Genomic DNA, 24,434 nt, shown 5'->3' on the forward strand with positions numbered 1-24,434 from the left:
CTCTTATCAAGATTTTTATTTTGTCAATTTCGACTCTTTAGCAGTTATGTTTTACAGGCTAGTCACTAAATCAGAATTGTATATATATATATATATATATATATATATATATATATATATATATATGTATATAGGCACCGCCAAAACTAGGGGGGCAGGTCAGTACTTTTTGTACGGACCGTCTTTTTAAAAATCTTCCAAAAATTATGTAATTATCTTATCAATACGAAATTTTCAGCGATAATTAGGAGAAGAATAAACTTTATAACCGTATACTTATTTTTCATAAAGGATATTTATATATATATATATTTTTTTGCTTACAAACCCTCCTTGTTTTGACGTGGGAACAAATATGCTTAAAATAATCATCTGAAACTGAACAAGACATATTGTGTTGTTGTAAGGGACAGAATTATAGATTAAAAAAAAAAATGTTTGCATACCTTATTTTGACGTCTGAATATCAGAACTTCGATTATGTGTAATTATCCTGCTTTTGAGTTTTGAAGTGTGAAATTCGGTGAATATGTTAAGTAAAATAATTAATTTAAGTTAAGCAAAACAAAAAAAAATTTTTTTTCATATTTATACGAAAAAAGCCATTTTAAAATTTTTGATAAATAAATTAACAATTTTTTTTAGCGAGCCGAATAATGCATGGCCATTATTAAACAGGGCATGCTTGTAATAATCGATACAAAAAAAAATTCGATAAATATTGTGCCCTTTGTGTTAAAAATAGCATCATTTTTTTCGATCCCGTTTGAAAACGTTTGCCGCCTTTCGACTACGGTGGACCAAACGCGCTTAAATATTTTGTTTTTATTCTGCTTTAAATTGCCCCCCCCCCCCATTTTGGGGAGCCTGGCCCCCCACACACATACACATTAAAAACCAAACTCATACAAATGGTCACCCATCTGGTACTGGCCAGCCTCAGCTTAATAATACATTGAAATTTTTGTCACTGAAAAATAAGTTTTTTTGGCCTGTTTGGTCTTCCATAGTTTTCTTCTTATCAAACGAAAACGTAAACAGAGTCGATCTGAACTCTACGTCGACGCGAAATATATGGTTACCTATATGAATAAGTGAATTATTTGAAATTCAGGTACTTATATTATAATATTTTTGCATATTCTCTTAGAAAATCATCCTAAATCTTAGTTAGACAACAAATAAATAAATTAATTATTTCTAAAACCCTCTTTTTTTTTTAAATATTTAAGTACGTTTTTTGTGCAAGACAAAAAATATCAATTGTTAACTTTTTGGGAAGATTTAACATTTAAAATTGAATTAAAAATAGTAGAAAAGTTTTACATTATTCTGTTTTCTATATGATAAAATTCAGGGTTTTATCTTTCTGGAAAAAAAAGTTACTCAGAAATAATGGATTTTAATAAATTTAATTTAGTTTTAAAAAACAACAACAACTTGATTTTGCGGCCATTTTTGGCGGTGCCTAATATATATCATACGGATATATATATATATTGCATACGGATTTATATACACACACACACATATATATATATATATATATATATATATATATATATATATATATATATATATATATATTAGCATGGGTGCCCGGCGTTGCCTGGGTGTTTGGAGGTGTATGCGGAGCCAAAAAAAAGGTCAATTTTTTTAATTTTGACCTCTATTATGACCCCTTTACATTTATTGTTTTGGGCTCAAATCATGTTATCATGTTAGATCCATGTACAAGGAATCTTTATCTAAAATTTCAAGTGTTTAGACCCCAAAATATCGGAGGAGTTTTGTAGAGTTCTCAAAAGTCAAATCGTTGAACTTTGACCCCTTAACAGACAAATTTCTGGCCAAAAACCGATTACGCAGAATTTTATATATCTCAGTACACTGTATATTAAATTTCAAGTATATAGACTAAAAATTGACAGAGTTATTGCGTAGGGTAATGTACACAGACACACAGACAGACAGACACGTTCACTTATATATATATAGAGGATAAAAATTACTACCGGAACAGTAGTAGAAACTCGCTATGAAGCAAAGGAACACCAGATGTTGTATTTAAGAGAAACAGTTTACCTTATAGGCTTGTACATACTGATGTGTGTTAGCTGTTTTCTTTTTTGATAAAGTCAATGTCAAGGGAGAGATAAAGCGCGTTCATAGGGCTTTCCCCTCTGAGTTTTATAGGATGGTGTTTTGGGGGGGTATTTCATAGCATGTCTTTTAAAACTTTATATAGACATGTTTGGGGGGTATCTCGTCTTATAGATAATATTAGGTCATCAGGAGAGAATACGCACTGTTTCGGGGCCTTCTTCTCTACGGCTTGTTCGCGTATCGGCCCCCATCACTGATGTGATGCCCAATTATCTGCTCAATACAGTTAAAGGAAAAGACGTTTGATAATTAAACGGCTCTTGTAACAAGCTACGGCTTTGCGCATGTCGTTCAATGTTCAAAGGCTACGTCTGACATATTGTTGTGACGTGCACATATCGAAGAAAATAATGATAATATTAACAATAATAAACAATAATAATAATAATAATAACAACAATAATAAAAGTACTATATATGTGTATATATATGTATATAACTAAAGGTATATATATACGTAACATTAATAAAAAATATATATGTATGCATGAACACATAAAAAAATCTACTCACAGTAATAACTACAGTGTAGACCCTTGCGAACAGATCATGCGGTGTTCCTTTTCGCCTAGATTGTAACGTCAGCTCTGTCTTTTCTTTTTTTTTTTTCACGTATTAATATTGTGTCTACTCGGCTGTTATAAGTTATTTTAAATCCAGTCTAGGTGAGTATTTTTCTTGTTACGGCTTTTTCGCATTAGCCACATTCGTTGATGCGAGGCTTAGATATCTGAATTGCATTTGAATTAACTGTTCAATGCAGTAAAGATGTATAAAAATTGGCGTTTCATATAACGACGTCTTTGTGCGCATGACGTTTAAATTTAAAGACTGCGTCTATATCAAGTCTGTAAGTTAAGACCCGCTCATATCGAAAGAATAGAAAAACAAAACAAAAACAAAAAAAGGAAAGAAAGAAAATAAAAAAGGAGAAAAGAAAGAAAATAAATAATTAAAAAAAAATTGTTAAACAAAATAAAAAATTAAAATCATTAAATAAATAAATCAGCACTGTGGACACATATTACCACTCGGTATTTCTTTTAACCCAGAGCCAGATTGCACATTGTTCAGTAATTTCTGTTAGATTTTTACATGCTGCGCTTCTTTTTCGGCCTTTAATTCCAAACTGTCCTAAAAGTTGATATAAAGAGCCTGAAATGAAACCTCTTGCTCCAATTTCAACAGATCGAAGAATTGTAACGTAACTTTAACGCGTCAACTCTCTTTTTAGGCCTTCATATTTCTCCATCTTGTATTGGTGCTGCTTCTCTACCCGGCTCTCATAAGGTACTGTCAATTCAATCAAAACGAATTTTTTCCTTGTTATTGACGAGAGAACAATGTCTGGCCATTGACCCTTTGTTTTTATAATTTTTGGATAATTACTTTGCCAGCCAGGGAGATCTGCGGCGACTATCCAATCATCATTGATTCCGAGAATATTTTGGTTCTGTACTAGCAATGGGCTAGTTATACGTTTTGATCCGATCTATATTTTTCCTCCCTCAGCAAAAAACTTGTGACTTATGTTAGCTGCTTCGGGCTTATTGTTGTGGTCAGTTCTTCCGATACCCTGTTGTGCCGCCACGTATATCGCCCATTAGCAAGGGCCACTCTGCAGGAACTAAGAACATGTTCCATAGTCTGAGGTTTTTCTTTGCATACAGGACAGGTTGGATCATCCCCTTTCTTCCATTTGGCAAGTTTAGTAATTGATGGAAGCATGTCGTAAGTTGAGCGTATTATGAAACTCAACGTTAGCGGCGACATTTACCAGATGTCATTCCACGTAATGGATCTTTGCATAACTTCTTTCCAGTTTGTCCATTGTCCCTACTGTGACTGTTGAATGGCTTTTACGAGCCTTTTGCTTTCCTCCTTGCTCCTTATTTCCTGAATGACCAGATCTCAGCGCTCTTTGGTTGTAGCCGTAGACCATCTTAGAATGCTGGTAATTCCCAGTCCAGATTTTCCTATCTGAGTGAGCCCAATGACTTCTTTGAAGGTTAGGTTTTCTTTCGCTTCATTTATAGCATCTCGGACTTTCCATTTCTTTCCTGTTTTAAGAGAGGGTTGTACTGTCTTTACAACAGTTTCGTTGGAATTGTCCAACATCATCTGGAATCTGACTTTCCCTGCTTTGAACTCCTCTGCAATAGACTTGAGCGGTAATTTTAGTTTGGATTGTTTGTTATATACGGCAACATTTGATAACCCTGGAGGCAAACCTAGCCATTTCCTCGTATATTTGTTGATTTTTGCTTCGATTGCCTCAACCGTACTCATAGTTACTTCATATATGAGAAAAGGTCATAAAATAATTGGGATGAGCATGTGTTGAAGATACCATACCTTGTATTTACCTTGAAGTGGACAGCGCCCGATCGTCTTTAGACTCTCATCGGCGGTTTTTATTGTCACTTTAACCTGGTTGGAGTCTTTCAAGGTTTTATCGTACCATCTTCCCAAGCTTTTTATTGGTTCTCCTGAGACTGTAGGAATTTTCTGACCATCCACTGAAAAACAGATATCTTCATGCACTTTTGCTTTTCTAAGAGAGAGGCTTCTGGACTTCTTAGGCTTGAAAGTTATTCTGGACCAAACCATCATTTCACCCATAATGCTGAGTAACTTGCGGGTGTCAGCTTCTTTTGATGTAAGGATTGTGGTATCGTCCATGTAAGCTTTTAATGGTGACATTTCGCATTCTTCACCTAATTTAGTAGGGCTTACATTATTTCCTGCTGTTTTGAGAATTACTTGCATCGATAAAACAAAAAGTATAGGCGATACTGTACATCCCATTGCAATTCCCACCTCAAGTCTCATCCAGTTGTCGTGTAGTCATTTGTAGTAAACCGCATGTGAAACCCATCAAAATACATTGCAATCATCTTGCGTATACATACACATGCTCAGAAATTATTCGATTTATTCTTATCAAGATTTTTATTTTGTCAATTTCGACTCTTTAGCAGTTATGTTTTACAGGCTAGTAACTAAATCAGAATTATATATATATATATATATATATATATATATATATATATATATATATATCATACGGATATATATATTGCATACGGATTTATATATATATATATATATATATATATATATATCATACGGATATATATATTGCATACGCATTTATATATATATATATGTATATATATATATATATATATATATCTTCTCTTTCTTCTTCTATCTATCTTCTATTCTATCTTCTATCTTCTATTCTATCTTCTATCTATCTATCTATATAAATAAAATGAACTCATTTTTTCCCGTCTGATTTTGACATTAATAGGATTAAAAATCAAGATATTTCATGCAAATATAATATGCACGAACGGCAGAACAATATCTGAGGTGTGTTATAGGCTAATTATTTCTCAAATTCCTCGATAATCTTAGATTTCTATACTTTTCCTGCTGAGAAGTCACGGCCAAAATCGGTTAAGATCAATGGAAGTGGTAAAATATTTACTCTCTCATAAATTCCTCCTCCCCCTGCCCCCACTTAACACCGTTTGGGGATCGTTCACAAGGAACAGTTGAGAAGAGAACACCGGTTTGGCTTCGTAGTTCTTTCATGTGAAATTATTTAAAATCACTAAACTAAGCTGCAGTGCTCTGTGGCGTAGTGGTTAGCGTGCTGGACAATTCAGATTATATTTTCACGTTCGCGCCGACTTACCGTAGTCGTTTTTTTTTTTTTCCTAAACAACTGGAATGGACTTTTCTTGGTGGCCGAACTGTTAACGTTGCAGATGTTTGTTTTTTTTCACACTTTATTTTCCTACTTTTACTCATAACTCCGGGTTTGATCCTTCCTACTTACCCACCATAACATTTTTTTAAAACTCCCCCCCCCGTCCCGGAAACAAACACTCGGGCAACGCCGGGTACCCCCGCTAGTATATATATATATATTAGCATGGGTGCCCGGCGTTGCCTGGGTGTTTGGAGGTGTATGCGGAGAAAAAAAAAGTGTCAATTTTTTTAATTTTGACCTCTATTATGACCCCTTAACATTTATTGTTTTGGACTCAAATCATGTTATTATGTTAGATCCATGTACAAGGAATCTTTATCTAAAATTTCAAGTGTTTAGACCCCAAATTGTCGGAGGAGTTTTGTAGAGTTCTCAAAAGTCAAATCGTTGAACTTTGACCCCTTAACAGAAAAATTTCTGGCCAAAAACCAATTACGCAGAATTTTATATATATATCAGTACACTGTATATTAAATTTCGAGTCTATAGACTAAAAATTGACAGAGTTATTGCATAGGGTAATGTACACAGACACACAGACACACAGACACGTTCACTTATATATATATATATATATATATATATATATATATATAAACATATGCGTACACTGTAACGTTTTTATCCAAAATTCTACGTAATTATGCACGACGTAGCAACTACCCATAAAACGATTAAGCGTAATATTTAAATAAAGACAATTATCTAATTAGGAACCATAAAAATAAATAAATAATCCATGAATGCTCGTTATTTAAAAAAATATGGAAATAAGAAAAACTAAAAAATAATACTCATAATAGTAAAATATGATAAATCTTTAAATTATTAGATGAAATATTTTCCATTAATAAAAACGATTAAGCTCGTACATTAATATAACATCGACCCACACTACGATGTCTCCTTCTTCCAACATCAGGGGTCCATGTTTTGACTTTGCAGAAGTTGAAAGCAATTACAAGAGACTAAACCAGACTTATTATTCTTAAGCGAAACTTGCATTGAGCATACAATTTCCCTATATGAATTTATAATTAAAGGATACTCTAACTTAACATCAACATCTGACCTGCAAGATCGTCATAGGCATTGCCTACATTTAATATGTTTTTATGTGGTATAGACATCTCCAAAGAAGATCCTACATTACCTTATATGTTCTTCCGAGTTGCACTTGCTCATACTCTTACGTTTGTATTTGCCATCTATTGCACCTACAACAGCGGAGTTACTATCTTTAAAAGCATATCTGAGAACATTGACCACATCCTGTCTGTTCATCCTTCGGCTAACATTCACGTCTGTGGAGACTTCAATATTCACAATGTAGAATGGTTAACCCACTTAAACAAGACAGATGACGAGGGGAGGTTTTGTCACGATATCTTCATTTCTTATGACCTAACTTAGATTGTTCACGAGCACACCCGGGTGACCTACTCTGACTGTCAGTACGCAAGTCTCCTAGACCAATTCCTCACAACTTGCTCCGAGTTATGTTCATCTTTCGTTCTGTCTCTATGGCTGACTGGGATAGCTTCTGTACATTTATATCAGACATACCACTGCATTCCATGTTTAAAAAGGATGCGTCCCCTATTATATCAGACCTGACGGAATGGTTAATTGTAGATATAGATCGTTTCATACTCTCGAAAAAAGTTCCAGCAAAAACCTAATAGCCAGTCATAGTTCTCTCCGGAATGTGCTGCTGCCATTACGCATAGAAATTACCTTTTCCATTGCTTCCAACGTAGCAGATGTACTGAGATTAAAGCCGCTTTCAGGACTGCCAGCAACCACTGTAAAAGAATAATAAAAAAACGCGAGAGAGTTGTATGCTGAGTCCGTCAAGTTCTATTGGCTGAGTAACGGTTTGGTTGCCGCCAGTTTTGGCAAATAGTAAACAGGACCCTGAATAGAAGCGTGTGTTCTATCCCAACTATCATCAATGGACCTAAGATAATCTTGTAAGCATCAGACAAAGCCAAACTTTTCTCCACGAACTTTGCAGCTAATTTTACACTATGCGACGAAGACCGCCCCCCCGTATTTACTTCTATATCAGAAACACGCTATGAGACATACAAATACCTGTGCGTGATGGTGCCAAAGTAATGAAAAACCTTGATTCCAGTAAAGCCACTGGCCCTGACGGTATTCCAATTATAGTGCTAAAAACTTCCACCAGAAGTAGTTCCCATACATACAAAGCTGTTTAAGTGTTTTCTTTAGGAGAATTGCTTCACAAAACCCTGAAAATCTCATCAGTATGCTCCGTATTAAAAATTCAGGTGATCGATCCTTTCCCCCTCAGTACAGATCAATATATATCCTGTGCGCCATGAGTAAGTTACTTGAATCTGTTAAATAGAAAAGTAGTCAATCACCTCAGCAAAATAACCTTCTTAGTGACATGCAATGTAGTTTCCTTTCTGCTAGATCTACATCAGATGTGCTTACGGTTATATCGCATAGAATTAGTGAATCTATCGACGAAGAATTCCTTTCTAGGGCATGCTCTTGACATACCAAAGGCCTTTGATAGGGTATGGCATAAAGGTCTAATTCACAAGATATCCACTCATGGTATAGCTAGAAATGTCTTCACAGTTATTAAGTCATTTCTCTTTGATAGGTTCATAAGAGTAGTTGTCGATGGGTTGAAATCAGAAGCTTATAGTATTAATGCTGGAGCCCCTTAGCGTCAATCCTGGGTCCAACTCTCTTCCTGATCAGCATCAATGATCTTCGAAATAACATCCTTAGATCATTTGTATACATTCATACTGACGACACTATCATTTTTTACAGCACATCAAAGGCCATAAACCACAACTTCTCTCTGATGCTCTCTCCTCTGATTTTAAGCACGTGGGGAAAGAAATGGCTGCTTAATTTTAATGCATCTAAAACCAAGCTTCTATCTTTTACATCATCAACACTCTGACTCCCATCTAGTATCAATTGAAATCAATAACTCTCATCCTGGGGAGGCTCCATGTTTTGATAAGCTTCTGGGCTTGACCTTTCCTCCTGATCTGAAATGGAACACGTACATAAAATCCGTTGCCAAGGTCGCTGGGAAAATGGTAGAATCCTTCTACTGGTCCATTAGATATCTCACGCCTGATGCAATTCACTACCTATATAAGAGCCAGGCACGTCCTAGGATGAAGTATTGGTGCCACATCTGGGAAGGAGCCTCTAGAAAGACCTTATCCTGCCTTGACAGAGTTCAAAATAGATTCGTAGCTTAGAAGAGAATACCCTTTTCTTTTCCCTACAACCTCCTTTTCACAGAAGGGATGTCCCGAGCCTGTCTCTGCTTTATCGTTATTTTCATGGCAACTGCTCGACTGAGCTGCAATCTATGATCCTCCCTCGCCACATATTCATAAGAAACACGTCCAGTGAAAACACTATCAATGATTCCCCCCTCCACTTTTATATGTACTTAAATCTAAACATAGATTCAATGAACAAAGCTTCTTTCTTAGAACGGCACGCCGGTGGAACTGCCTTCCCATTGACTACTATATAACCCTTACCTCGAGTAGCCTCTATGTAAAAAATAAAATAAAACAACTGCATCCACTTCGTAAACATTAAGCAGACACCGAGGAATGTTGACCTGTTTTGGTTAGTAATGCTTTTATGATTTTATTTTCATCATTGTTTTTTAATTTTCATTTATATATTATCATAGTTTTATTCATGTTATTTCTTTTGCTATTTCTGTCTTACTTTCTCTCTCTTTTTTTTCCTTCCGATTTTTCCACTCTATTTTGATATATACTTTTCATTCTCGCCCTTTTTTCTTCGTCTTTTTCATTTTCATATATACTAAATGCCGTTAGTTTGCTTTATTCTGAATATCGCGTGATGTGACGTGCTGATTATTTCGTGCTGAAAACTTCTATAAAATTTTTATTACGGACTTTATTTCTTTATAAGCAGTATCGCCTGAAGAGACCTCTAGTCGCATGTAACTTGCTGCCCGATATATACTAATGAATGCAAGCGACTTAAAGATGTTTGTGTAAAATCAAAGTATATATATATATATGGGTGTGTGTACGTAAAAGTATGTATATATGCATACAAATATAAATGTATATGTATAAATATACATATATATGCGCGTGCACATATATCTATATATATTCACATATATGCGCATGCATATATATCTATATATATTCATATAAATATATACATTTACATATATATATATATAAATATATATATGTAACTATATATTGTGTGTAAATATATACACGCGTACATTTGTAAACATGAATATATATATATATATATATATGCATTAAAGTAATAAAACAATACTATAATCAAGTTCAGTAAAATGGATTTACATTTATGCTCTGGAAGTATAAATGCATACATATATATGTATGTATACGTCAATATATGTGTGTGTGTGTTTGTATGCATATATAAATATATCTATGCAAATATTTAGTCAAATCAATTTATAAATACAAATGTATCTATGTTTGTATGTATAATATAAGTATATATATTTGTCAATTTGTTTCTCTCTATATATGTATATGTATATACAACTATATAAATGTAGATGCACACATATGTAGACATGTATTTGTCTACATATATATATGTATATATATAATATTTAGATATACATATGCATATATGTATATACGCATATATATGTATATGTGGGTGTACACTGTTAGCCTACTTTTTTACTTTTTTATGTTAGCCTCTGGCATACCTCAGGTGTCTGTTGCACTTGGAAACATTTTAGAAGTATTAATGAAATAACATAGGCCTCGCATCGTCTGAACAAAAAAAATCAGACATTTTATATTTAAAAACAAACTAAAACATTGTTGGCTGGGTGTCACGAAAAAATCATAGTTTATATTTTTAATAGCAGTAAGTATATCTAAACATAACTCGATGATTTACAAGAAAACACCGTATTTTCTTGTTTGGGTTCTTATTAAAGACACTGGCACCTAGTGTAGGAACGAGACAAAATACCAGATTGTTGTAATGACTTAATTTGACAACATGTTTCATGTCTAACGACTGGCTCCTCTGCCACTCACGACGTTGTTACCGTTCGCTTTTCTTGCTTTTTTTCCGCTTCAACTTTTGTGAGGAATAACTTTCTGCAACCGATTCCAAGGATACAATATATTACACGGTAAGATTAAAACTATGTCAAAATAACTGAAAATTATAGCTAGGATATACATCAGCTAGTGTCGAAGGATAAAACTCAGAGAATTACTGAGCTTTCCGGAGTACGTTGCAGAATGTTAACATTCTCATTATTAAATACTATCAAGGACTTCATTTAATAGTTAAACTATTAACTAAAAAGCCGAGGAAATATTTTTAGTTTAGAATTCAACTGTTTAGATACTCCTTGTTTCCCAGGAAAAAGCTTCGCACAAAAATAAAAGTTATGTATAGAGGGTTGCAAATCGCAAAAAGAATATAAATATATTTGTTCACAAAAAATAAAAGACCGTTAAATTCTCCATATATTATATATATTTTTTCATCAGATGTAATCTGGGTAGTAAACTTTTTTGTATAGAACTATAGTATAAACATTTTGTATAAAAACGTTATTGGTTACTAATTTCCAGATGCGATCTTATTCAAAATCTGCCCTTATCAGGCTTCACGTAAACCTTAAAAGACCGGATCTCGAACAGATCGCAACTAAAATATGTATGCGATAAATAATATGCGGATAAATAAAGAAATGTTTATTATAATGCAATTCAACTTGTTATTGAGTAATAATTTATAAGTACACAAGTTTATTTGGAATAGCATCTGAAAATGATCACTAATATAATCACTAGAATTATTTATATGTACACTACCTACAAGTACTCAGCCTTATCAAGGAGTTTGTTACGAAGTCAGCATTTAAAAATGTCCAAAATAGCGATGGATTTTTCGGCCCAAACGGAAATTAATGCGTGTTTGATATTGAATGCAAATCACAAACTATAGAGTGCAATTAAATAATACATCATACCTTCAACCTTCAACAAGTAGTTCTGCAAGACTGCTGCCAACCCATCCAAATTCATCGATGGCGTTCCTCGTCACGAGATCCGGTGGCTGCCTCTCTGCGGGACACATTCGCTCTCTAGTATGAAGATGAACGCATAAATATAAAAGAAATATATTTAATATTAACTTGACTATTTTATTAGACAGACGACTTCTTTGTTTATGGTTATAAGAAGAAAAGTAAAAAAATCACACTCAAGATGAGAACAGTAGTTCGATGAATCCAAATAATACAAATTATGTTGGTTTGTTTATAGCGTTATTTGAGGACATGTTTACAGCAGATGAGCTGGTTAGAAACTTGATTTTATTAGTGCTCTAGTGGCCTCCAGGTGAAATTCAGGTGAAAAAAATATTACCAACATACGTGTCAAACGCAAAATAAGTAACATTTTTTACTTAGGTGGACAAGTTTTTGTGTTTTAACTTATTTTAAAGTATATTTCTTCAAATAAAAACAAAATAGAACTCATTATTGTTACGGACATAAGAAAATAAAATACTTGTACAGATATCATCGGATAGTTTTTAGTAGTTATCAATACTCTGGAGGTATCCTTGCGTAGATTAGTGATCTTTCAAACCAACGTATTTCAAGTGAAAACATTAATCTATGTCAAAGTTACTTTTTTACTTACATGGATAAGATTGTTTTTAATTCATGTAACATCATTGTGCAATAATATCCCCATAAAAATGATTTGATTTACTACATAGTTACCTACAAAATATCAATGTTAATTTACCGTTTCCTCCCGACAGCTTTATGTAAATTATTATTACATTTATAACTGACATGACTTATTTTAAACTCAATGATAATTTCCACAAGCAAATTTTCCGTCTTCATATAGGTAAATCTCTTAGTGGAGTACTAATCTGCCTATTCTGTGAATTCCTGAAATCTTACTCTTTCAAGTTCACCTTATCTCCAAACACAGAATACTTCAGATATATTGAGCACATGTTAATATTTCTTCCTGAAAACACACGCATAAAGAATATTAAAAAAAATTAGGCACAGTAAATCTCCCCATAAATTTCACATATGAAACATAGGACAATCACTCAGTACCTTTTTTCTTATTATAATATCCAACAATAATTTACCATTGCAAGTTCATCACAAAATCATATACAAAACTGGAAACATGCATTTTTACACACACTATAAAAAATAAAACAAGCATGAATGTGAGTTTCTTACGACATGCATTCAGAATTTGCAGTCCAGAATATCTGGAAGAAGATTTTAAATACACCACAAACCTTTGCAAACATTGCAATACCCGATATATTTGATGTTAAATGCAAAGTAAGTATCCACACATTTTTCTCCAAAGACAATAAGCAAAGCTCATATACACCAGGCACTTCTCTCAAAAATATACATATTTTTACACATCCAATAATACAATAATTTGTAACACTCTCACAAACTAGTAATTCCAATAATACAAATCACAGCATAAGCTATGAAACAAACATGGATAAAACATGCCCAAAACAAACTCTCATCCACAGCAAGTATATATACTCTTCCATGTCATAATTGTTACTGTTTGCTTTACCTCTCCACGAGGGCAGTGTTAGACACCAGGGTCGTTTTTTAATATAGAGAAAAGAACAAAAATACAAATTGTCTTAGTCATGAAGGATTTCTCCTCCACTTACTGAGAACAAACAAGTGTTTACTATTAGAACACATACTAAATTTTGAATATGGCCAGAAGGCCAAGTATTCCATAATAGTTATCTAACATGTTTTGATGAACTTCATCGACTCGAGAAAAGGCTTAGTGAATATAGAAGAGATATAACTATAGTAAATCATTAAATGTTTGATATTCCCATCAATTCAATCATGATAATTCTTTTAATTTCATACATGTTGCATTTGTCGAATTAATTTTAGATGATAAGTCTTGAATCAGCTCTTATTAAAACCCACACACAATTAAACAGCGAGGGGCTTCTTACATTTACCTCTTTTAATCTTATAGAAAAAAAAACATAACTTAATTTAAGATATTGGTTAACGTATTTGCAATACATAAAAATATACGTATAATATATATATATATATATATATATATATATATATATTAAGTAATGTGATTGATAATTTAAAATTTAAAAATCAAATTTTAATTAAATTAAAAATTCGTTTCATAAGAAGGAACAACAACAAAATCAATTATCTGTACGATCGTTTCGGAAAACAATGCTTTTTATTGTGGTATACATCAAGTTATGTACAATAATTATATATAGTTTTTTAATAAGCAAGGTCTCCTCATCAGCAAATTTTGAAGGGTTTTTATTGAATTTAAAAGACACCATAAATAAACCTAGCATTAAAAGTAAGGCAGATGAGTTTGAAAAATTGAAATAAAAGGTCTGGATTTAAAATTTATAAGAAAATTAATATGGGTTAGAGATAGAAATAAGTAGAGAAAAATATATATTTTTGAATTTACATAATAAATTTGCTTTAAAAATATAGAGAGATATTTACCTTTTAATTTTTCGTTTTTTTTTAATCAGGAACTGTGGTTAAAATAGTCATTTAGATGTTTGCTATAGCTTTTTATCTTATTGAATGATGAATTTTAAAAGGGGGGACGCTCGTGCAATAAATTGTTTCCGTTAGCGTATTTTTGATTTAAAGACGCTACGGTTTATATATAGAGAATATTACTATTACATATTTTAAGGGGAGATAATTGTCATGTTTTCTTTACTTTATTTATTTGAAGGGTGTAAGGGAGATAATTAGTCTAACTTAATTTATTTAAAAAAAATAAATAAAAATAATAATAATTGTAATCTATTTTTACTAATAAGTAATTTTTAATGATTTAAGGTGGTTTATATTTATTAAATTTAAACCAACGTTTATGACTACATGTCATAAGCTCCTGTCTTGAATTTAATAGTTTGGTTGTATTTTTTATATCTTCATATTTTAACATTTTTAGGGTCTCTTTTGTACATAGTGCACAAAATTTATCTCCTGGTTTATATGATTTGCAAGTCTCAATTATTTGCCATTTTAAGTTGAAAGAAATATTGCTGTTTTTTAGTTGCAAAATATAGTTGGATAGAGTAGTTTGGTTTGACAGAGAGTTATTTTTAAAAGAATGTTTGTGCGTTGAAATTCTATGTTTTATTAGGCCAGATGTGGAACCAAAATATATTACCTCTTACTTGTTGCGATTATTTTCCTTTAGGTCTGTTCTTGGATTATTATATGGTGGGTTGATTAGTAATTGATCGGTAGATTGGTTTAAGTTGGTGTTATTATTTAATCTGGTAGATTTACTTTAAACGACCACAAACACAGCTTTAATATTAACCCTACTATTAGACTCATTTGCCCCTCGAAATCAGATATAGGACTGGTTAGTAAAAACATATTAGATACAATTATCCCCAAAATTAAATCCATAATAAAATACCCACTATGGCAATCTTCCAACCAAGTAATCGACTGGTTTTCTAACATTCAAAATAAAAATAACATTAAATTTCTTTCTTTTGACATTGAATCATATTACCAATCTATATCACCTATCCTACTTAATAAATCTCTATTAATGGCACGAAAATTAACTAATATAACTCAAGACGAAATTAAACTAATAGTTATAGCTAGACAGTCTTTAATAACATTTGATAATAAATATTGGACCAGGAAAAATACCCCTAAGTACTTCAACATTTTAATGGGATCGACGGATTCGACTCAGGTCACTGATCTAGTTGGCCTTTTCCTTTTAAATGAAATACATTGTATACTTCATAAACAATTACAACTTGAAGGAGGACTATATAGAGATGATGCACTTTTCATAACTAATTCTACTAATAAAAATTATGAAAAAGCAATTAAAGCTCTACATAAATTATTTAAAAATTATGGACTTAGTATAAAAATCGACCCTAATAAAAAAATTGTTAATTTCTTAGACATAACCTTAAATCTTGAGAATTCTACCTTTGAACCCTATCATAAACCTAACCAATCACTACTATATGTCCACAATCAATCAAACCACCCTAATTCAATATTAAAATCAATAGTTCTCAACATCGCTTTAAGAATTTCTAGACTGTCTTCTACTAAATCCATATTTACCAAAAATGAAAAATATTATAATGAGGCCCTTAAAAACTCTGCATATAATTCACAAATTAAATTCATACATGAAAATGATAGAAACCTAAACTTCATTGAAAATAAACCTATTAAGAGCGTAATAACATAATATGGCAATGTCTTCCCGTATACGAGTTAAGAAAAATAACCAAGAGACAAAAAAAGATAAAACCAAACCACAAATATTAGATAATAATACAAATAAACAGCAAACCAAAACCCGTAAACGTAAGAATAGACACAAGGAGATCCTATGGTTCAACCCGCCCATATTCCAAAAACCTAGAAACAAACATAGCCAGAGAATTTTTTTAAATATTAGATAAGAACTTTAAAGCCCCCCATAGATATAATAACATTTTCAATAAGAACACAATTAAAGTCTCTTACTCTACTATGCCTAACCTTCATCAGAAAATAATTAGCTCTAATAATAAGAAAATTAATAAACTACAAAATACAACTATACAAAATACTGTAACTGTAGAAGAAAAAATAAATGTCCCCTACAAGGCTCATGTAAAATTAAAAATGTTATCTATAGCTGCACAGTATCAAAAACTCCAAATCTACATGAACCTATTAACAGCCATAACTCAACTACCAGATTAAATAATAACACCAACTTAAACCAATCTACCGATCAATTACTAATCAACCCACCATATAATAATCCAAGAACAGACCTAACGGAAAATAATCGCAACAAGTAAGAGGTAATATATTTTGGTTCCACATCTGGCCTAATAAAACATAGAATTTCAACGCACAAACCTTCTTTTAAAAATAACTCTCTGTCAAACCAAACTACTCTATCCAACTATATTTTGCAACTAAAAAACAGCAATATTACTTTCAACTTAAAATGGCAAATAATTGAGACTTGCAAATCATATAAACCAGGAGATAAATTTTGTGCACTATGTACAAAAGAGACCCTAAAAATGTTAAAATATGAAGATATAAAAAATACAACCAAACTATTAAATTCAAGACAGGAGCTTATGACATGTAGTCATAAACGTTGGTTTAAATTTAATAAATATAAACCACCTTAAATCATTAAAAAGTACTTATTAGTAAAAATAGATTACAATTATTATTATTTTTATTTATTTATTTTTTTTAATAAATTAAGTTAGACTAATTATTTCCCTTACACCCTTCAAATAAATAAAGTAAAGAAAACATGACAATTATCTCCCCTTAAAATATGTAATAGTAATATTCTCTATATATAAACCGTAGCGTCTTTAAATCAAAAATACGCTAACGGAAACAATTTATTGCACGAGCGTCCCCCCTTTTAAAATTCATCATTCAATAAGATAAAAAGCTATAGCAAACATCTAAATGACTATTTTAACCACAGTTCCTGATTAAAAAAAACGAAAAATTAAAAGGTAAATATCTCTATATATTTTTAAAGCAAATTTATTATGTAAATTCAAAAATATATATTTTTCTCTACTTATTTCTATCTCTAACCCATATTAATTTTCTTATAAATTTTAAATCCAGACCTTTTATTTCAATTTTTCAAACTCATCTGCCTTACTTTTAATGCTAGGTTTATTTATGGTGTCTTTTAAATTCAATAAAAACCCTTCAAAATTTGCTGATGAGGAGACCTTGCTTATTAAAAAACTATATATAATTATTGTACATAACTTGATGTATATCACAATAAAAAGCATTGTTTTCCGAAACGATCGTACAGATAATTGATTTTGTTGTTGTTTCTTCTTATGAAACGGATTTTTAATTTAATTAAAATTTGTTTTTTAAATTTTAAATTATCAATCACATTACTTAATATTGAATTAGCTCTAGGACATTTTACTATCGAGCTTATTATATATCTAAATTACAACGAGCACTTTCTATTTCCTGTATTTTAATTAAACTAGTAATTTCACTGTTACATTAAAATACACTCAGCTCTTTAGACTATTGTTCTAATCTCCTTTACATAATATATATATGTATACATATATATATATATATATATACAAACACAAAAAAAACTAATTTCATATCAACTACACATGCAACATTTGAATTTTAAGAGCTATATTTTTTTCCCAAAAGAACAAAATTGGATAATATATTTTCAAATAACTAACGTCTATATGATGTCCAAAAATCTCGTGTCTTTATTCTACGAAGCTATATATACTTTGAAATCTAACGGGGTTTTTCACTGTGAAATACAACAGACATTCTTTCTATATCACATACACAGCAAGTATATCTTCAAATATCGTGCTAGTATTTTATTTTGCAAATTAATAATTCCGAGGAAGTCTTACAATAAAGACAAAATGTTGGCAAGCAAATAATTTGATTAGTTTCTTTTTTTTATTTCCTCACTTACACACACACACACACACACACACACACACACACACACACACACACATATATATATATATATATATATATATATATATATATATAACGCGAAATTGTCTGTCTGTATGCGTGTCTGTCTGTCTGTATACATTTGCCTACACAATAACTCTGTCAATTTTCAGTCTACAGACTCGAAATTTAATATATAGGGTATTGAGATTTGGCAAAAAGCTTTTAATCGGTTGTCAGCCAGAAATCTGGCTGTTAAAGGGTCAAAGTTCAAGGATTTAACTTTTGAGAACTCTACCAAACTCCTCCGCCAGATATAGGTTCCTTGGACATGCATCTAACTTAATAACTTGATTGGTGTCTAAAACAACAAATTTAAAGGGTCATAATAGAGGTCAAAATTAAAAAAATTATTGACCGCTTCGGTCTCTACCAAATTACTCAGACAATTTCTGGTCTAAACATTTGAAATTTTACATAAAGGGTATTCAGAGATAGGGCAAGCTTTTTAATCGATTTGGGTCAAAAACCTGAGTTACCAATATATAAATGTATGTATGTATGTATGCATGTATGTTTGCATATCTGCCTAAAACTTTCGATAGAGGGGATGGATTTTCACAAGATCAGTATCGTTTTTAAGTTTGACTTAAATATCGAAAAATTGGCTAAAAAACATTAATATCTTCACGTTCAACTGCCACTTTTCTACTGGGCGTCGCTTTTTTGCAGATATTTTCGAAACTCATCCTCTCCTTTCGATTGTCTAGCCTTATCTAAAACTTACTTCACTTCCGGTTTGGCGGTGGTCGTAACAGCAAAGACGTCAGGGTTTTCCTGTTCTTTTCCTCCTTTGCAACACGCGTTCGAGCCTGCTTTCCTACTACCACTTTTTTGCTCAACATACACCTCCAAACACCCGAGCAACGCTGAGCACCCCTGCTAGTACATATATAAAAGTGAAAGTGTCTGTCTGTGTGTATGTACATTTTCCTACCAAACGACTGTCAATTTTCGGTCTACAGACTCGAAATTTGGCATAAGGAGTATTGAGATTTGGGAAAATCTTTCTAATCGGTTTTCGGCCAGAAATTTTGCTGTTAAGGGGTAAAAGTTCAGTGATTTCACCTTTGAGAACTCTACCAAACTCCTCCGCCAATTTTGAGTCTAAACACTTTAAATTTTAGATACATATTACTTGGACAGTAATCTAACTTTATAATTCTATTTGACCCCAAAACAATAAATACTGAGGGGTCAAAATTGGGGTCAAATTTTAAAAAATTGACGCCCGCGGTCTCTACCAACTTTCTCTATGATAGTTAAGGAAGACTACTAAATAGAAATGCATTACCGTACATATTCACACTTTTTAATATATACATAGACACGTAAAGGTATGAACAGTACATAGGGACCGAGCAAAGGCGGACGGAAATACTAGTATATATATATATATATATATATATATATATATATATATATATATATATATATATATATAACGAGAGAGAAAAAGAAAGGATGGAAAGGATATACTCGTGTATATGTCTAGCTTCGGCGAAGCAGTTGTCTGTGAATACCTATTTACTTATCTATGACTTTATCTATATACGAGGAAAGATTGAGAGAGATTAGAAAAGTTGTGGAAAATCGATGACCTTACTCTGAGATTACGTTATCTATGTGAAAATAGCCTCTTTGCGTGAAGTGGTGTTTGTAATAGTACTACATATATTTGTGATGATTTTCTTCGTCGGCATTATCTTTGATTTCTGTTGATCATATTTGACTTTGCTGACTTATAATATAATACACCTAATAACCTCGTAACATGTTTGAGAAATAAATTCCGCTTTCAAAAATAAGGGTGGGACATGCCAGTCTTATATGGCTTCTACTATTTTTAGTGGTTATTCGTTTGATTTTCTTTGAACGAAATTCTTATAATATGACTTCTTTAAATATCCGGAGTCCAGCAGCTAATTGGCATATCAACCTTTTAAAAAATAATTACGTTGATAGACTTATTAATCTTTTGTTTTATCTAGATATGTATATTTCTTCATCTATTTAATCTAATTTATGTCAATATTGTTTTAATCATTTAAGTTAAATGATATTGCACTTGGTGTTGTCGAACACGGATAAAAAAAACAAACTATTTTGATGAGGCTCAGCTTCCGCATAATTTGTTAAATTATTCCCGACTTTTCTTGTAATAGAATAGAGACGCGTATAGTTTAAATTCTGCCATGGTAAACATTGCAGAGATCCAGATTGACAGATGTTTATAAAATCTCAGCCATGTCATAGCAATCAAGGTAGACAAGTGCAATAGGTCAAACCTCATTGGCCAACATCATGGATTGTAAAATAGTTTTTAATATGTGCCTATCTCTCCATTTTCCTTCCTCTCTCTCTCTCTCTCTTCATATCTTTTTCTTTCTCTCTTGTTTTCCTCATCAGAAATAAAGAGATAATTAGTTGAAATCAAGGCCGCGAACGGAACAGACCGCGTACAACCAACTCATGAGTTCTTAAATTGCGCCTTCGTATTCAAAATGAAAGAAATACTATTTCAATATAAAATGATGTGCTGTTCGCTAATTTACTTCTGCATTCAATTACAACAAAGAACCAATTTCAGATAGTTTTATGGAGAAAATCCTGCCGAAAGGAAGACACGTTAAGTAAACGTAGCCGACATATCAACACCTGAATCCAAATACGCTGTGTCTATCGATTTGACGGATTGGGGAGTTGGTTGTCGTGCACAGGATATAGTGGCCGTTCCAGAAACGTTCTTACGGTGCTGACAGACCAAGTTACTCTCTCAGTAAGCAATCAATTACATCCTCATATTCTGACAGTTAATCTTATGGTTTACTTGCATATCTATAAATAAAGACTATTAATGCATTGTAATAAGTTAACGTCAGAAGCGTTGATTATTTCCGCTTGAGACATATACATTTATTTATTTATTAAGGTCATACGCAGAAGTTATTATTCGCATACTTCTGCGAATATCAGATGAGGATCCTGGAACAACTGAACCAAAACAATGTTTTTTTTCCTTCCAGCATTATTTTGCTTATTGATATATCTTTTTTCCGAAAGAGTAAATGCTGTAGGATTTGCCTGAGTTAACAATTATTCGATCACAACAACCTTCAAGCTCAGAAGTATAGAGCTTCATTACCAAAGACAGCACTAACATGTGTAGTGTCATTAATACAACGCATATTATTAGGAGAGACGTCAATGATTGCAATCTCAAATCGTTTTAATTGTAATTGATTACATTTTTAAAATTATAAGTTTATTGTCTGGCCATTGTCTGGTGTGGATAATAATAAATTATAAGTTTATTGTCTGGCAATTGTTTGGCGTGGATAGTATTGTTCTTCTGCCATTTAATGCGAGCGGACGACTGGGAAAAACTCGCCGGGGAAAAGAACAAAGGAAGACAAGGAATAAAGTTCACTGACAGTCTCAACAGAGTCACTGAAAATACGACTATAGATCTCATAAAAAAGACCGAATACACAGAGGACTGGAGAGCCATTATCGTCGATGTCTGCAATAACAAACATGGTACACAAAGAAAAAGATATTGTAATGAAATAAACGTCTTGTTTCAAATATCTGCTTGGTTTTAAATCGAAATTACTGAAGTTTTGGTAAAAGGCTTATTTTTTTATTATAAGTATACAATACTATGGCACTAAAATGGAAGGGAAAGGTGATGAGTTTAATAAAATGTTAAAGCTGTTTTATTTGGAATAAACAAGGTAGTAAATATGCATTTAATAAACAAAGTCAAATTAAAATAAAGCAGATTCTGTTTTTAATGAAAGTAGAAAGTACGAGTAGGAAAAGTAATGAAAAAGAAAATAAGTTTTTGTAGCTGTCAGTTTAAATAAGACTACATTTTTACAAGGATCCAAAATAACTTCATAACGGTTTAGTATTTAAAAAACTAAACTAGTGCAGACTACAGTGTTTTAACGGTATAAAACTATTCATATTAGTAACCCGCAACAATTTTTTCATGGAATATTTAATTCTGTTTATTAATAAGTAAATATATATTGAGTCCAATATAATCTATATATCTATAAAAGTGAACGTGTATGTGTGTGTGTGTCTGTGTGTGTATGTACATTTCCCTACGCAATAACTCTGTCAATTTTTCAGTCTACAGACTCGAAATTTGATATACAGGGTACTGAAATTTAAGAAAATCTTTGTGGTCGGTTTTCAGCCAGAAATTTGGCTGTTAAAGCGTCAAAGTTCAATGATTTGACTTTTGAGAACTCTACCAAACTCCTCCGCCAATTTTGGGTCTACACACTTGAAAATTTAGATATAGGTTCATTGGACATGTATCTAACTTAATAACTTGATTTGAGCCCAAAAAAATAAATGTTAAGGGTCATAATAGGGGTCCAAGTTAAAAAAAATTGACCGATTTTTTCTTTTTGCTCAACATACCCATCCAAACACCCAGGCAACGCCAGGCTACAATGCTAATAAAAAATAAAGTATCTAACTTTTATGAACTCACAAAAAATACAGTAAACAGATGTCCTATTTACCTTCGCCTACCTTGGCTCGATAATGTTAGTGACAGCTTTGCCAAACTAACAACACTAGCTGTTCGACAGTATTAGATTGCATTGCGTTGTTTTTTCTACTAGACCTATGTTATTCGCAATTTGAAACGACGTCGTTTCATTTACACAATAATAACTTTTCTTTATTCATTTAAATGTAGCTGCGGTTTGAACTACGTTGACGGATGTTTGGAATGTCGTGTGAAACAATACATTCCAGCTAAGATTCGTCATAAAAATTATTCATCATCAGATATTTTTTATAACACATAGGATTCGGCTATATGTGAAATACCCCATAAATAGGTGTTTGTGCCCCAAGCTTCAGTGTTGATTTATTCTCTATTCTGAGCAAATCACACTCGTTGTGTAATTGGAAAATTTTAGAAACTATTTATACTAGCATAGATGCCCAGTGTTGCCCGGGAGTTTGGAGGTGTGTGTTGAGCAAAGAAAAATAAATAAAAAAAAGTGGTAGTAGGAAGGCAGGTTCGAACTTGTACCGCGAAGGAGGAAAAGAATGGGGAACGTGACGTCTTTGCTGTTACGACCACTGCCAAACCGAAAGTGACGTACGTTTAAGTTAAGGGTAGACAATCGAAAAGAGGGGATGACTTTCGAAAATATCGGCGCAAAAAACGACCCCTCCCTTTAGAAAAGTGCCCAGTATTTTTAACCAATTCTTCGGTATTTGTCGTCCCAAGGGTCGAGCCTTAAAATGATACTGATCTTATGAAAATCCGTCGCCTCTGTCGAAGATTTTAGGCAGACATGTAAACATACATGCATACATTATATATGGGTAGCTCCAATTTTCGACCCAAAATCCCAATACTCTGTATATCAAATTTTTCCTAAATCTCAATACCCTGTATATCAAATTTCGCGTCTGTAGACTGAAAATTGACAGAGATATCGTGTAGGAAAATGTACACAGACCGACAGACACACATACAGACACTTTCACTTTTATAGATATATAGATTAACTCAGTAAAACTTTCTCCTTGCAAGTAAAAAGACAATCTTTCCTACTTCTTATTTTTTCCCTTCTTTTGTGTCCCGCCACATTTCCATTTCATATTATTTTTAAATTGTAATTTGATACCTCGATTTATTTCTCTTGTGTCAGCTACAAAATCGGTCAGCAAGCTCTTTTCTAATATATACTTTTTATGTTACATTTTAGTCTATATTTAGCCATAATAAAATTCATATAAATATTTAGGGACAATATGAACAAGCAT

This window comes from Euprymna scolopes, chromosome 5 (genome assembly GCF_053919585.1).
Source record: "Euprymna scolopes isolate OS-2025 chromosome 5, ASM5391958v1, whole genome shotgun sequence".
In the NCBI taxonomy this organism is placed as follows: domain Eukaryota; kingdom Metazoa; phylum Mollusca; class Cephalopoda; order Sepiida; family Sepiolidae; genus Euprymna; species Euprymna scolopes.